At 37.4% G+C, this 17166-nt stretch overlaps 1 pseudogene; it reads right to left on the bottom strand.

Annotated features, from left to right (window-relative positions):
• Positions 1 to 8647: 8647 nt before the first annotated feature.
• Positions 8648 to 10284, bottom strand: LOC147365510 (frizzled-3-like; annotated as a pseudogene).
• Between the last annotated feature and the right edge of the window lie 6882 nt (positions 10285 to 17166).

Below are 17166 nucleotides of genomic sequence, written 5' to 3'. Positions count from 1 at the left end.
AAGCTCCTCCCTGGGGTTCGGGGCGGGGGGTGGGGGGGTGGGGCGGGTGGGTGAAGGCTGCTGAGACTGAGCTTACAAGGACCCCCGAGCCTCAAGTCCCTCAGGCCCTGAGTGAACAGACAGCTCTGTCCCCACTGGAGGTCTGCATCAGAGGAAACTCTGGAGAAGGCAGCATCACTCAGAACCTCTAGGGTTTTCCAATCATAATGTCCAACATGCAACCAAAAAAGCAAAAGATGGTGTAACAACAAACAGGACCAAGAGAAAAAGAACTGAACCAGATCCAGAGGTATCAGATGTATATCAGCATATCAGAGGTATGCTACAGGTATCAGATGCAAACGTCACCTGTTCAAAAATATACTTGACAAAAGGCAACATTTCTGAGAATCAAAACCGACTCTAGAACTTTACAATAACAGTGACTGAATTTAAGAACTGTCTCTGGGCTTAACATCAGATTGGACGTAGCTGAAGAGAGGATCAGTGAACTGAAGGATAGATCGGTTAAAAAATATATATATATATAAGAGGGAAAAAGTATAGAATATATTGAAGGAGCCTGTTGTTAAAACTACATTGTTAAAAACTATAAATGGGGACCCTCATGGTGGAGAAAAGACAGAAAGGGGAATAAGAAATGCCTCCAGGGGTTGAAACTAAAGAGCCTCTTAATGAAAGTGAAAGGGGAGAGTGAAAAAGCTAGCATAAAACTCAACATTCAAAAAATGAAGATCATGGCATCCGGCCCCATCACTTCGTGGCAAATAAATGGGGAAACAATGGAAACAGTGACAAACTTTATTTTCTTGGGCTCCGAAATTACTGCAGATGGTGAAATTAAAAGATGCTTGCTCCTCAGAAGGAAACCTATGACAAACCTAGACAGCGTATTAAAAAGCAGAGACATTACTCTGTCAACAAAGGTTCATTTAGTCAAAGCTATGGTTTTTCCAGTAGTCATGTATGGATGTGAAAGTTGGCCCAAGAAGAAGGCTGAACGCCAAAGAATCAATGCTTCTGAACTGGGGAGTTGGAGAAGACTCTTGAGAGCCCCAAGGATTACTAGGAGATCCAATCAGTCAACCCTAATGCAAATCAGTCCTGAATATTCATTGGAAAGACTGATGCTGAAGCTCCAATACTTTGGCCAGTTGATGCAAAGAACTGACTCATTGGAAAAGAACCTGATGATGGCGAAGACTGAAGGCAGGAGGAGAAGGGGACGACAGAAGATGAGCTGGTTGGATGGCATCACCAACTTGATGGACATGAGCTTGAGCAAGCTCCGGGAGTTGGTGATGGACAGGGAAGCCTGGCATGCTGCAGTCCATAGGGTTGCGATGGGTCAGACATGGAGCAACTGAACTGACAGGGACAGTGACAAGAGTTAGTTCAAGAATCAGACCATTGAGTCAAAAATGAAAACCACACATTGATTTCAGCAGCTCTGAGGGTGCCTAAGGCAAGAAGAAAAATGTTCAAGCGCTCAGAGGAAAAAACGTGTGGCTTTTAATGGCACAACACTGACAGCTGACTTTCCAAGAACAAGGGAGTCAGAAGATAATGGACTGGCATCTGTAAAATGCTGAAAAACAAATAACCACCAACCTGGAATTCTATACCCAACAAAAACACTCTTCAAAAGTGAAAGCAAAATAGAGATTTTAAGGGCAAATGGAAATGAGACAACTCATCACCCACACACATGAACTAAAAGAAATATTAAGGCAGTGCTTTGGGAAAAAGAAAAGTAGTTTCTGAAGGAAATATAAAAAACAAGTAAAGACCAACAATGAGGTAACTGTGAGGGTAAGTATTAACTCTACAGAACAATGATGTTAACGCCAAAAATATATCTAACAGTTTAAAGTGTAACAGTGACAAGGAGGAAACAGTCGGGTCAGGGAGGCAGTGAAAGTACTAAGTTAGACTTGAAAGTAAAACACATGCTGTGTCTGCGAATGTGCACCCAACAACCTGGCAGAGGAGCACAGAACTAGAGAAACACTTCATACTTCTAAAAGAAGGCCAAGAGCAAAGAACACAGACTAGGTGGGACAAACAGAAAACACACAGCAACATGGTATCTACACACTGAATATCAACATTATAAACAGAGCCAATACTCAAACTGATTCCAATGAAAACTATACACTATTCAGAGTTACATGTTAAGATGGAAGATCTTTTAGACAGGTGAAAGTAAAAGATACCCAGGCCAACAAGGACAGAAAACTGACGTGGCAATATCACTGTCAAACAGTGTCTAAAGAAAGAAGCATTACTAGTGATAAAAAAGAGCATCTCATACTGTTACAAGTTCAGTCTAGCAAGAAGATGAGGATTCTAAATTTGAATGTACCTAATAACATAACCTCAAAATATCAATACATAAAAACTGAGAAATAGAAAAGGAGTAACAGCCGAGTTCATAATCCCAGTGGGAGATGTTAAAGACACATCTCTCGTGGAACTGGGCTCCCTGGTACGTAGTCACCTGCAGCCATGAAGTACCTAAAATGTGGCTGGCTCTACAATGAGATGTGCTGCAAGCCTGAAACACACATTGGATTTTAAAGACTTAGCATGAAAAAAAGAACGTGAAATATTTCATTAGCTTTTATCATGTTGATTACACACTGAAATATTTTGGGTGTGTTAAAATAAAATATATTACAGGTAATTTCACCTACTTCTGCTTTTATTCAACGTGGCTACTGGAATCTGAATTACATGAGTGACAAACCTGATGTAACTGATACACACAGAACATTGCATTCCCACTGATACATATTATTTTCAAGAGCCCAACAAACATATAACAAAAAGAATATGTATTGGGCCATTAGGAAAGCTCGAATTATTTCAAAGGACTGAAATAATGCAGAGTATACTTAGGGATTGCAATGGGCTGACGGTTTATGGGCCCTCAAACTTCACCCCGCACATGGTGATGATCCTAGGAGGCAGGCACTCTGGGAGGGGTCAGGCCAGGAGGGAATGGGCTCCCATGCGGCGAGGACAGGGAGAAGCAGCAGGTAGTCTAGGAACCAGGAAACAGGCCTCACCAGACATGGCACCTGCTGGTGATCTTGGGACTCCCCAGCCTCCAGGCCTACAAGAAACAACTTTCTGTTGTTTATCAACTAGTCTATGGGATTTATAACAATAGCCCAAAAAGACAAAGACGGGTCTCTTTGATAGTGAAGGACAGGGAAGCCTGGCGTGCTGCAGTTTACGGGTCACAAAGAGTCGGACACGACTTAACGAATCACCACCACCACCACCACCACCAGTTGATCTAAGACTAAAATGGAACTCATGGCTTAGGCTATTTAGTCTGTTTAGCACAGATGAAAATGACTCGTATATTTTAAAGTATTTATCCAAAAGTGCCCCTTGATAGCATTTTACAGCCTGTACATAATAGGATGAATATTTTTAAAATAAATTTAATAGTCTATACTTCTAAAATATAATATTTCAAAATACTTTCCTATAAGAGACTTCGAATATTTTTTCAGTAACTCTCCCTCTTTCCTTCTATTACAGGCACTGAACAATTCTGAGGAAAAATCAGTTTGGTGCTAGGAAGTCACAGGCAGGATACTTACCACTTTAAAGATTAGTAGCAGGAAAAAAAAAAAAGATTAGTAGTATATACTATATATTTATAGACAATTATTTGCTGTCATTAATGTTGGAAAAGCAAAACATACCCATTTCCTTATGGTCCTTTCATAAACAATGCTGATTCCTTTTGGTATTGTCTGGTGAAGGGGAAACACTGTTATCAGAAAATGAAGCTAAAATCCTAAGTTAGATATGATGTTATTATTCTATTTTTGTATGTTTCTGAATCAAGATTAGATAAACAACAGATACGCTGCCTTCTGTGGCTGAAAAATAGAAATAATGGGTTTTTTGTTTGTTTTCTACACAAATAACTTTTTAAAAAATTCTACAAATGGCTCTAATGTGAACTTGACAGTCTTGGCTAAGCTGCTTCTATTACGGTAACACATTTCTATTATTGAAACACAGGTTCTAGTATCAAAATTCCTTGGGATATAGATAATTGGATTAGATGGACGAAAGAGAAAAAAATGAAGGGGGAAACTTTAGAAAAGGAAACATGTTCTTTTGAAAATCAGTGTTTAAAAGACAAAATGATGATTCTAATACAGAATATAAGAACAATTCTTTTTTAAACCTCAGGAATTATGTACTTGCCACAACAGAATAATGCAATTTTTCTTTGTGTATGGCATTCTAGTAAGAGGCTTAACTTTCTCATTTAATCTTCACAGCCACCTATGAGGTAGATATTACTGTATTTAACATATTATTCCCTATATTTACATGAGGAAACTGAGACTCAAAGTGTTACAGATGGGACTTTAAACCCCATGTTTTTAATAAATATGTTACATGTGAATGGCTTTCTAGAAATATCAGCAAATTTTGAAATGTGTAACTCTTTCATAAAATGCTTTGAGCCTCTTGCTGCTGCTAAGTCGCTTCAGTGGTGTCCGACTCTGTGCGACCCCAGAGACGGCAGCCCACCAGGCTTCCCGGTCCCTGGGATTCTCCAGGCAAGAACATTGGAGTGGGTTGCCATTTCCTTCTCCAATGCATGAAAGTGAAAAGTGAAAGTAAAGTCGCTCAGTCGTTCCCGACTCTTAGCGACTCCATGGACTGCAGCCTACCAGGCTCCTCTGTCCATGGATTTTCCAGGCAAGAGTACTGGAGTGGGGTGCCATTGAGCCTCTTAGAAGCCCTTAAATAAATAGGAGGAAATACTTTACAAGGAAAAAAAAAAAACTACCTGGAAAATTACTGTTACTTAAATAATACATAAGATGAAACATATTCTAGGAATAAACTTTATTGATTTTAAACTGTAAAATATACATTATTCTGAAAACTCAAGCTATATTTCATGACCAACTCTTTTCAGGCATTAAATATTACTTTCTCAAGAATTATTTAACACACATTTTTAAAAAAGTGTTCTTGCAAAAAACAGTTGGTGTAAAGCATTTTAAAATCCAAGCAGTGAATTCCTGTTTTCAGCAAGGACATTCATTTTAAATATTTTAAAATACTTTACACAAGCCCACTTTTCTTCAAATCAGGGACCTAAATACATGAAATTTACTTTAAACCCAACTGGGTATTTTGAAACAATGTGATCAACTACCTCAAACAATTTTCAAATGTTTGAAAGTTTCATTAATAGGAGAAATGATACTGATAGAAACTGCACTGATATTCACATGAACATATATTCAAATATTACGTTCTCCAAGACACCTGAGGCAGCTACCTCAAGGATAACATCATTGCTTACTACATTTTAAAAACCTCTCATTAGGAATTATCATTGAAATTTGACAAGCATTCTTTTAGGCATGCTCAGTAACAGTAAATCGTATTCAATTATGTATGGATATTACTTCAAATAGGAATTCAATAGCTCTAGTGGTCAGTTTACAAGTCTGTATAAAATTCCTCTGAAGTAAAATCCTGAATGAAAACTAATATTATAATTATAGTGTTTGAGTTTCATTAATATGAGGTACCCAGAGCAGTCAAATTCATAGAGAAATAAAGTAGAACAATGGTTGCCAAAGGCCAGGAGATAGGGAGGAATGGAAAATCGTAGAATTTCAGTTTGGAAAGATGAAATTTCTCTCTCTTTACTTCAAAGATACCATGACAGAGGATTTTTACAGGATGAAATACCGACTCTTCCAAAGAGCAGACAGTCTCTATTCATTGTAAAAACTGTTTCAAAGAACAGGAGGAAAAGACCTCACTTTATGAAGCTATTACATCCTTGACACCAAAAAGGAAAAACATGTGGCAAGAAAAGAAGAACTATTAATATTGCAGTCTATATATCTCATGAGTATAGACACAAAAATCTTAAATAAAACATAAGAACTGGAATGTGAGATATGAACTTGGCCTTGCTTGCAGCAACAGGATTTCTACAAAGAATACATAAGAGAATTTACACACAATTAGAGCTAGCAGAAGAGTTCAGCAGGGATGCTCAATATAAGGTCAATATATAAAAATCAGTGGCATTCTTGTAGACCAGCAATAACCAACTGAAAAATGTAACAGAGAAAAGATCTCATTCACAATTGAAACAAACACTGTAAGGTACCTAGGAACAAATTAATGAATACATAAATAAACAAACAAAAAGATACTAAAACTTAGTATCACAAAGACAGAAATTTCCCCTGGATTCATTTAAAACCTAAAACAATTTCAACAAAATACAAACTGTTTCTCATGAAGAAATTATTCTAAAATTCAAACAGAAGAGTGCCAGGAACAGTTAAAATAATTTTGAAGCATAAGGTAGAGGAAATGTGGGACTGAAACAAGATTGTTCAAACAGAGCAGTAAATAAGACAGCCTAAAAATGGAACTTGTATGTTACAGTAATGCATTGTTATTCACATGGGCTATTTGATAAATGGTGCAAAAAGGACCATTCATATGAAAAACTAAAATTGTTACTCATAACATAGATAAAAATGAATTTCAAGAGATTAGAGTCATGAATTAAAAGATCAAATTTAAAAAACTGCTGGAAAAAAATGGCAGACCATTTTTATGATTTTTAGAGGTAGGCAGGGATTTGTTAAAACACAAAAGGCAAAGAAAACACAAAGTGAAAAGACAAGCAGGATAAGATATCTGCAATGCAAGTAACTGAAGAAGAATTAAAACAAGAGTAACAATAAAAGGCAAATAACCTGACAGAGCAGAGGACAAAGGCAACAAACAGGCAAATCACAGAAGAGAAACCCTGGAACAGCCAGTAAACATATGAAAACACCAAGACATAAGGGAAATAAAAATAAACATCAAGACAGGCTTGAGATATTGTTTCAAAGGCTGACAAAAACTTAAAAGCCCGAGAACACCAAGATGGGGCGAAATGGGGAATTCCCTCTATACTGACAGTGTAAATAAAAATAACCACTTGAGTTGAAGATGCCTATATGTTAAAATGCCACGACTACACTTTTAGGTATACACCCCATGAACTTTCCTGGTCATGTACAAGGAAGGTAGGTATTACAACAGTAAAACACTTGGAACTCTATGTCCCTCAGCAAAATAATGAGTAAATGAATTAAAGTATATTTGTCCATTAAATCTCTCTACTGCAGTTAAAATGAACAAGTTAGTGATACACATACTGTCATGTATATTCTCAATAACTTTAGCATTTGCTAAAGTTTGGTACTGAATGGTTTAAAAAACAGTTTATGTACATGTGTGTGTGTAAAACAGTAACAGCAGCAACAATAAATGAAAAAATGAGTAACAGAACTAACATTCGAGCGCTTATTATACGGAAGGCACTCTTCTAACTGCATGTAGATGCCTAAAAACAGTCCTAGGAGACAGATTCTACTATTATTTATATCTAACACAATTACTCTTTTGTTACTATGAGATTCCATTACTCATTCTACAGATGAGGAATTGAAGTGGAAAGAGGTGAAGTTGATCTAAAACTATAAAACTAGTAAATAATAAGAGTGAGATATGAAGCCAGGAATTCCTGACCCAGACTTTATACCTTAATAACTACATTAGTTATTATACCATTTTCTATTCTTTTTAGGATGTTGGAAATCCAACATTATTTCTGTAAGTTGGAAATAAAAAACACTTATAGAACCTATGACTGTAAAGAAATGAATACACACACAGGTTTTTATATAGCTCAAACTGGTTCTAAAGATGCTAAAAGATTCTTAGGAATGTTTTGAAAATAGTGGCATCCCAACTACTCTAATTTACTAATTTACATGTTTGAGGTCTGGTATTTTTCAGATTATTATTTTGGAGCCAAATATTATTTCTTTTATAGTCCTAAGATAATATATATTTGTAATCCTAGAAACCTTACATGGAGAAGCACATGATGTAATTCAATCATCTCTTTCTCTCTCATTAGAGGCAAAATTTGATTACTTAGCTTCAGGCCTGAAAACTCATATTAAGAGTTTTTAATAAGCAATTCTATCAAGAAGTGTAATAAAATTTCAATTATTCATTTTTTCTGGTCTCTCAATTATAGGTTGGTTTTTTAAAAGCCAGTAGTTAATATTTATAATATTATATATAATATAAATTATACTGATATAATAATTAAAGTGTAATTTTGTGTAGAATTATCTATACCACAAAATAAAAAAGGAAATGGCATTTTCAGTCATCAAGTATTTACGAGAATTGACTATGCGCTAATCACACACTCCTTGTTTCCAGTACAAGTGGAACGTTTCTTAAAAATGTGTTTTCTTCTCAACCTACATATTCCCATCCTCAATGCCATCATCTACTAACCTATAGAACATGCTTTGAAAAAATATGAAAAAGATGTTCTTGCATTTAAAGAGTTCACTGTCTACTAGGGGAAAGTGAAAGTGAAGTCGCTCAGTCATGTCCAACTCTTTGCGACCCGTGGACTGTAGCCCACCAAGCTCCTCTGTCCATAGGATTCTCCAGGCAAGAATAATGGAGTGGGTTGCCATTTCCTTTTCCAGGGGATCTTCCTGACCCAGGGATTGAACCCAGGTCTCCCACATTGCAGGCAGACGCTTTAACCTCTGCGCCACTAGGGGAAAGAAAGTAGACAGAAGTTATCTATAATGCATAAGTACTTTAATAAAGTGAGCAAGTCACTTAACATTTCTAAGCCTCAAATGAGATAGATGTTTAAGAACTCTGAATTACAGAGGGAACTTGAATAAACCATCTCTAAGGTTCTCTCTAGGTCTAAAATTCTATGATTATCCAATCTCTTTAAATTAAAAGGTAAATCACAAAATATTCAGTATGCAAAAAAGAAAAACTAAGACCAACTAAAAGATGAAAATGTTTGTACAAATGCATTCTAATTTTTTTCAAAACTGTTAAAACTCCCGTTCTAAGTATCAGTAAAATTTCCACAGACACTGTCTTTTAATCAATATCTTCCCCTCAAACCTGCAGACTTCTAAGTAGTCAACAAGCAACTATTCTGTGATAACAGAAGTAAAGTGCTTAAAAGCCCATGGCTTGGACTCATGAAAGTGATCTTTTAAAAGGAAGATGTTAACAGAAACGTGTGTATGACATTCTTACTACAATAAATTTGTTCATTAACTTCACTTCAAAATTTTAAAGTTCAGGTTTTTCATGAAGAGTTAAAAAAAAAAATACAGCTAAGATTAGCTCTTTTCACTGTTATATATTTTGAAATTTAGAACAAGGTTTCCCTTACCTGATATGGACATGGAATGTGATATTCTCTGCAGCGTTCTTGTATCCACGTTGTTTCCCAGATGCCACAGTAAGCTTGCTCATAAAAGTAGCAACCAATTACAACCATGAGTGGTATGAGATACAGACCAATCCGGATCATAAACTTCACCAGTTTATCCTGGTTCACCTTTTCTAATGGAATCTCAACTCGCACTCTGTTTAGGGATATAATGCCGGCTAAAAGGAGTGAAACCCCAACCACCACATACAGGCAGAGGGGTGCAAGAACAAAATACCTCAAAGCATCAACATCATAGAGGCCAACAAATCACACGCCACTGATATTGTCACCTTCAATTTTATTCATCGCTAAAAGGATGATGGTCAGTGTTCCAGGGATGCCCCACGCACTGGCACGAAATAGCAAGGCTTTCTTCTCAATAGCTTCAATACCCCACTTTGGCACAGCTGCCAAGAACCACGTGATGGTAAGAATCACCCATCAAACGCTGCCAGGCATAGTAAAAAAAAATAAGTATCATAAAAAGCATGATACAGGCTTTGTTATGAGATCCTTGGGTCACTGTGGAAGCCTTATACTGTGCAGGGCTGGATGCATTGCAGGCAACTCGGTCCTCAAGCAAAAACCCAATAAAGAAAATTAATGACACCATCATGTAGCAGACGCCATAAATTATAATGGGTCTTTCAGGATACGGGAATCTTATCACATCAATCAAAAAAGTTAAAAAAGTAAACGTGGCAGAGAGGCAAATGACTGAAATCAATCCTATGAAATAACGAGCAAATGAAAGCTCTTCTCTCCTAAAGTACATATTTGGACAAGGAGGTGAACAATCACACATGTGCAAAAAGGAACAGCCAAGATCAGGATCAATATTCAACTCTCAGGGACACCAAAAGCTATAGTCCCTCTGCACTGCCACTGAGGCTCCTTCAGTAGGATCGCCAGCTAAATTCAGGTCCACCAGCCGAAGATATGGCTCACCACAATCTGGGAACCTAAAAACACAAGACAAGAATCATTTACTTATTGGGAACCTAATGATTTGGATTTCCACATTTAGCAGTTGTGGCTTATTTATGCTTATGTCCTTGGAGAACATTACGATATGTCGAAGAAATAATGCAAATATCTTGCTTGTGGGTCATATGATGAGATATTCCACAGTTGGCAAAAAAATGAAAAATGTATACTTAATTTTGTTTTGGCTTCAAAATATTACTCTTTATTAAAACAGGCATAGCCATTAATAAATAGTGTAATTAATACTATTTAGGACACAGTTTACAGTAAGATTTCAAACTATAAATAAGTATATATAAAATAAACATACATAAATAAAAAGCTCCAGTAGAACAGTACTAAAAGTTTTTTTTTTTAAAGTTTAATTACAAGATAGTCCTCAATTTACCCTAGACTCAAATAGAATTTTCTTAAAAATAAGAGGTAAAAATCTTCCCTAGAATAAGATGGCGGAGGAGTCGGTGGACGTGGGGTACATCTCTCTCCAAGGATACATCAGGAATACACCTTCAGAGACAGAAGTGCATGCTAACAGGGGACAAGAGTACCTGACCAATGGAAAAGAATATATAGAACCACGCAAAACTCAGTAGGACGAAGGAACTATGGGAAAAACAGGAGGATTAGAAGGACTGGACCTGCCCTTGGCCGGTGGGGGAACTGAGGCAGGGGTCCAATCCCTGCGTGGGGCAATTGTCTGAGAAACATTTAAGGCTGAAACAGCTGATCTGTGGCAGCCTAAATGGAATGAGAATCAGACAGTCCTTACCACAGCCGTACACACCCCGGACAGGGACACAGGTCCCCTGGAAGGCGCAGCAGCTGGGAGCTGGAGTTTAGGGATTGTGGGGCAATCCCAGGGCGAGGGGTGCTGTTGACTGCAGAGAGATGGACTGTGGGGATGTGAGGGAAAAGAGACGGATTGAGGGGATATGAGGGAGGAAAGCCAGGCAGCCGCGGAAGCAAGGCCATACTGTTGAGTCACGGGTAGGGGATGGAGCCATCACCATAGCCTCTCTCTCCCAACACGCCAGCATCAGCAGCTGAACAATAGAGAGGCTGGCCCATCAAACGCCTGACACACTGCACTACAGAGTAGGACCCCACCCAGGGTGCCACTTTAAGTGCTAGGGACGCCAACCTACAGACTAGGATCCCAGCCAGGAGGGCCCCTCTACGTGCCTGACACACTGAACAACTGAGAAGGACCCCAGGCAAGGTAGCCCTCTAAGTGCCTGAACCGGCGGAGCTAAAGATAGGCCTTTTGATTGCCAGCTACAAGAGGCTCGAAAAAAGACTCTGATAGGGACATAACTCCTGCAGCAGAGGTAGTCCGTGTCCTTCTACACTTGGCACCGCCAGGGTCCCTGCAAGCCAAGCAGCTGTGCCACCTTCATGCTCAACTCTCACTGAGGCAGAGCTGCCACAGGCAAAAAAAGTCTTATATCCACAGAGTCACTTCAGTCATGTGCAGCTCTTTGCCACCCTGTAAACTGTGGCCTTCCAGGCATCTCTGTCAGGGAGCAGGGGGTTCTCCAGGCAAGAATCCTGGAGCGTACCAGCCTATACTGGTTGCCATACCCTTCTAGAACATTGTATTTCCTGCTGCCCTAGCAGCCAACTCCCCTGAGTACCTGGTGCTGCCAGAACCCCTGCGACCCAAGCAGCTGCACCACCTCCACACCTGGCCTTCACAGGGGCAAACCCAAGCCCTAAAGGGCAGCCCCGGGAGGAAATCCCAGTGGACGACCCACATGTATAGGTGGAAATGAAACCACAATTGAAACCCAGGGGCAGTGTGGTTAAGGAAGAAGACCTAAAACCTTACCACCAGTTGTACAAGCTGCAGATTAAATCCACACGATCAACTAGGAAGACTGTCTCTATGGAATAGATAAAAGGTCACTGAGAGCTCCCACAAAAGAACACTCAGTAGTTCTGATAGCTGTGGACACTGGAGGCAAGAACACAAAGGAGTAGGACCAGATTAGAATCTGAGCTGCCCCCACAGCAGGTGCAGAGATCAGCACAGTGTTGGAGGGCATCCGAGGGAGGTAAAGCAGACTATGACTCCCAGTGTGGGAAAGGATGCTGACAGCAATGACTCAAGAAAAACATTTATTATTCTTATTTTTTGACTTGTTCTATAGATTCTTTTGGATTTTTTTTTTCTTTTTTCTCTCTCCCCCCCCCCCTCCGTTGTAGCTGTCAATTTTACTGGCACTATGAAATCCAATTAAGCTTTTGAGCTTTATTTTTTCTAGTCACATTTTTTATTGTTATAAACCTCTGCCTCTACGTTGGGCTTCTGCAGTTCTGTGGAGTTTTCCTCTTTTTTTTCTTTTCTCTTTTTAAAATTTTTTAAACCTATTTTTATTTTTTCTATATTTATTCCTTAGTTTGCTTTTCCTATGCTTCTTTTCCCCTTGCAGTTAATTTAATCTTTAACATATATAAATCTTCTTTATCTACCTTTATCTAACTTTGCATATCTATCGTTTCTTTCTCTCCTTTCCTCTCAACATAGTTGTTAGTTTTAGTTTCAAGGCTTTATTCCCCAGTTGGCACTTTGCTTTAGTTTTGTTTTCTAGTTTGTGCTTTGGCTAGTTTTGTTCTGGTAGATATAATTTTTGGTTTCTTTTGTTCACTCGGTCAATCTATTGTACTTTATTTTTGTTGGACTTTTTTGATTTTGCCTATGGGTGTGTATGTATATGTGTATATTCAGTCACACTTTTTAATGTTGTTATAAACCTCTGCCTCTACATTGGGCTTTTGCAGTTCTGTGGAGTTTTCCTTTTTTCTTTCTTCTTCCATTTTTTTTTCTTTTCTCCTCTTTATAATTTTAATTTTTTAAAACCTATTGTATTTTTGGTATATTTATCCCTTTCTTTGCCTTTCCTGTTTTTTTTTCCCCTTGCAGTTAATCTTTAATGTATATAAATCTTCATCTATCTCTATTTAAATTTGTATATCCATTCTTTCTTTTCTTTCCTTCCTTTCCTCTCAACATATTTGTTAGTTTTGTTTTCATTGTTCTATTCCCCACTTGGCACACTGCTTTAGTTTTGTTTTCCAGTTTGTGCTTTAGTTAGTTTTGTTCTTAACTGGTAAATATAATTTTTCATTTCCTTTGTTTGCCGGATCAATCTACTGTACTTTATTTTTGTTGGACTGTTTTGACTTTGCTCATGGGTGTATATGTATATGTGTATATTCCATTATTTTAACTATTATTTGCCTGATTTTGTAACTGCCATTTGTCTGGGGTTCATCTTTGGTTTCTCATTTTTGGATATTTGTTTTAATCTCACTTACTGCCATAACAAACCACTTGTACAATCTTTGTTTCTGACCAGAGATCAAGTCCTGAACCTTTGGAGTAGGAGCACTGACTCCAAGACCCTAGACTACCAGAGAACTAACTGTAGGGAGTATCCAATAGTGAGAACTCACACAAAGGAAACCACTTGAACACAAGACCCAGCATCACCCAACCACCAGTAGCACCCTGTGTAGGACGCCTCATCTAAACAACAAACAAAACAAAAATACAAACTCAATCATCAGCAGATAGGATTACCACTTCACTCAGCCTTACCCATGAGAGGAAACACAAACAAACAAACACTCAGCACAAATCTCACTGTACACAAAGCTTACACAACCACTGGACCAGCCTTAGGAGGGCAGAAACCAAAAGAAAGAATTCAACCTTCTTCAAGGAAAGAATTCAACTTCACTTGAAGCCTGGAAAAAGGAGACTTCAAACACAACAAGTTAAGAAAAAATTATGAAAGTGCAGAGAAATACTACACAAATGAAGGAGCAAACCAGAAACACAGAATTCCAAATACATGAAGAGGAATAGACAAACTACCTGAAAAACAATTCAGAATAAGGAGAATAAAGATGATCAAAAACCTTGAAAACAAAATGGAGAAAATGCAAGAATCAATTAACAAAGGCCTAGAAGAATTAAAAGAATGAAAAGAACTGAGGATAGTCTCAGAGACCTCTGGGACAACAGCAAATGCACCAACATTAAAATTACAGGGGCCCCTGAAAAATGAGAGAAAAAGAAAGGGTATGAGAAAAATTTTGAGAGACTGTAGTTGAAAACTTCTCCAACATGGAAAAGGAAACAGTCAATCAAGTCCAAGAGGCTCACAGAGTCCCATACAGGATAAACACAAGGAGAAACACACCAAGACACACACTAATCAAAGTAACAAAGACTAAACACAAAGAATATTCAAAGCAGCAAGGGAGAAGCAACAAGTAACATACAAGGGAAATCCCATACACTTAACAGCTATCTTTCAGCAGAAACTCTGCAGCCCAGAAGGGAATGGCAGGATATATTTCAAGTACTGAAAGGGAAAAATCTACAACCAAGATTACTGTACCTGGCAAGGATCTCATTCAAAATTGATGGAACAATAAAAAGCTTTTCAGACAAGCAAAAGTTAAGAGAATTCAGTACCACCAAACCAGCTTTACAACAAATGTTAAAAGGATTTATACAGTCAAGAAATAGAACAGAAGAAAAAAGATCTAAAAAATCAACCCCAAACAATTAAGAAAATGGCAATAGGAACATATATAGCAATAATTAAATGTAAATGGATCAAATGCTCCAACCAAAAGACACAGACTGACTGAATGGATACAAAAGCAAGACTCATATATATGCCGTCTACAAGAAACCCACTTTAGACCTAAAGATACATATAGACTGAAAGTGAGAGGATGGAAAAATATATTGCATGCAAACAGGAAGTAAAAGAAAGCTGGAGTAGCAATCCTCATATCAGACAAAGTAGACCTTAAAATAAAGAAAAGTACAAGAAATAAGGAAGGACAGTACATAATGATCAAGAGATCAGTCCAAAAGGAAGACATAACAATTATAAATATCTATGCACCCAACATAGAAGCATCTCGATACATAAGACAAACACTAACAGACATAAAAGGAGAAATTGACAGGAACACAATAATAGTAAGAGACTTTAACACTCCACTCACACCAATGGACAGATCATCAAAACAGAAAATTAATAAGGAAACACAAGTCTTAAATGACACATTAGATGAGATGGATCTCATTGATATCTTCAGGACATTCCATCCAAATGCAGAAGAATACACCTTCTTCCCAAGGGCACATGAAACATTCTCCAGGCTAGACCACATCCTAGGTCACAAATCAAACCTCAGTAAATTTAAGAAAATTGAAATTGTAGCAAGCATCTTCTCCAACCACAAGGCTATGAGACTAGATATCAATTACAAGAAAAAAACTGTAAGAAACACAAACACATGGAAATTAAACAACATGTTTCTAAATCACCAACAGGTTACTAAAGAAGTTAAAAGGGAAATAAAAAAAAATTCCTAGAAACAAATGACAATGAAAACATGACAACTCAAAACCTATGGGATGCAGCAAAAGCAGCTCTAAGAGGGAAGTTTATGACAATATGATCCTACCTCAAGAAAGAAGAAAAACATGGAATAGACAACCTAACTTTACACCTAAAACAACTGAAGAAAAAAGAAAAGCCCCAAAATTAGTAGAAGGAAAGAAAGCACAAAGATCTAAGCAGAAATAAATGAAAAAGAGATGAAAGAAACAATAATGAAGATTAATAAAACTAAAAGCTGGTTCTTTGAGAAGATAAACAGAATTGACAAATCCTTAGCCAGATTCATCAAGAAAGAGAGAGAGAAGAATCAAATCAACAAAATCAGAAGTGAAAAGGAGAGGTTACCTCAGACAATGCAGAAATACAAAGGATTATGAGACTATTATGAACAACTATGGTAATAAAATGGATTACCTGGAAGAAATTGACAGATTCTTACAAAACTTCTATCTCTCAAGACTGAACCAGGAAGAAATAGAAATTATGAACAACCCAACTGCAAGCACTGAAATTGAAGCTGTGATCAAAAATCTCCCAAAAAACAAAAGCCCAAGACCAGATGGCTTCAAAGGAGAATTCTATCAAACATTTAGAGAACATCTAATACCTATCCTTCTAAAACTCTTTCAAAAATTGCAGAGGAAGGAACACTTCCAAACTCATACTACAAGGCCACCATCAACCTGATACTAAAACCAGACAGAGACAATTAAAAAAAAAAAAAAAACAGAAAAAACTCCAGGCCAATATCACTGATGAACAGAGATGCAAAAATCCTCAACAAAATTTTAGCTAACAGAATTCAGCAACACATCAAAAAGCTCATACACCATGATCAAGTTGGATTTATACCAGGAATGCAAGGATTCTTCAATATATGCAAATCAATCAATGTGATATACCATATTAACACATTGAAGACAAGATCATATCATCTCAATGGATACAGAAAAAGCCTTTGACAAAATTTAGCACCCATTTATGATTAAAACTCTTCAAAAAATGGGCACAGAAGGAACCTTCCTCAACACAGCACAGGGCATATATAAGTCTACAGCAAACATTATTCTCAATGGTGAAAAACTGAAAGCATTCCCCCTAAGATCAGGAACAAGATAAGGGTGTCCACGTTCACCACTGTTATTCAACATAGTTCTGGAAGTCCTAGCTACAGTAATCAGAGAAGAAAAAGAAATAAAAGGAATTCAGATCAGAAAAGAAGAAGTAAAGCTATGTTTGCAGATGACATGATACTGTACATACAAAACCCTAAGGACAGTATCAGAAAATGACTAGAGCTAATTAGTGAATTTAGCAAAGTTGCAGGATACAAAATCAATACACAGAAATCACTTGCATTTCTATACACTAACAATGAAAAATCATAAAGAGAAA

This window comes from Bos grunniens, chromosome 9 (assembly GCF_055505025.1).
Source record: "Bos grunniens cultivar Pamir isolate PY7600 chromosome 9, Bosgru_T2T1.0, whole genome shotgun sequence".
Lineage (NCBI taxonomy): Eukaryota > Metazoa > Chordata > Mammalia > Artiodactyla > Bovidae > Bos > Bos grunniens.
This window is presented reverse-complemented; position numbering and strand designations above follow the sequence as displayed.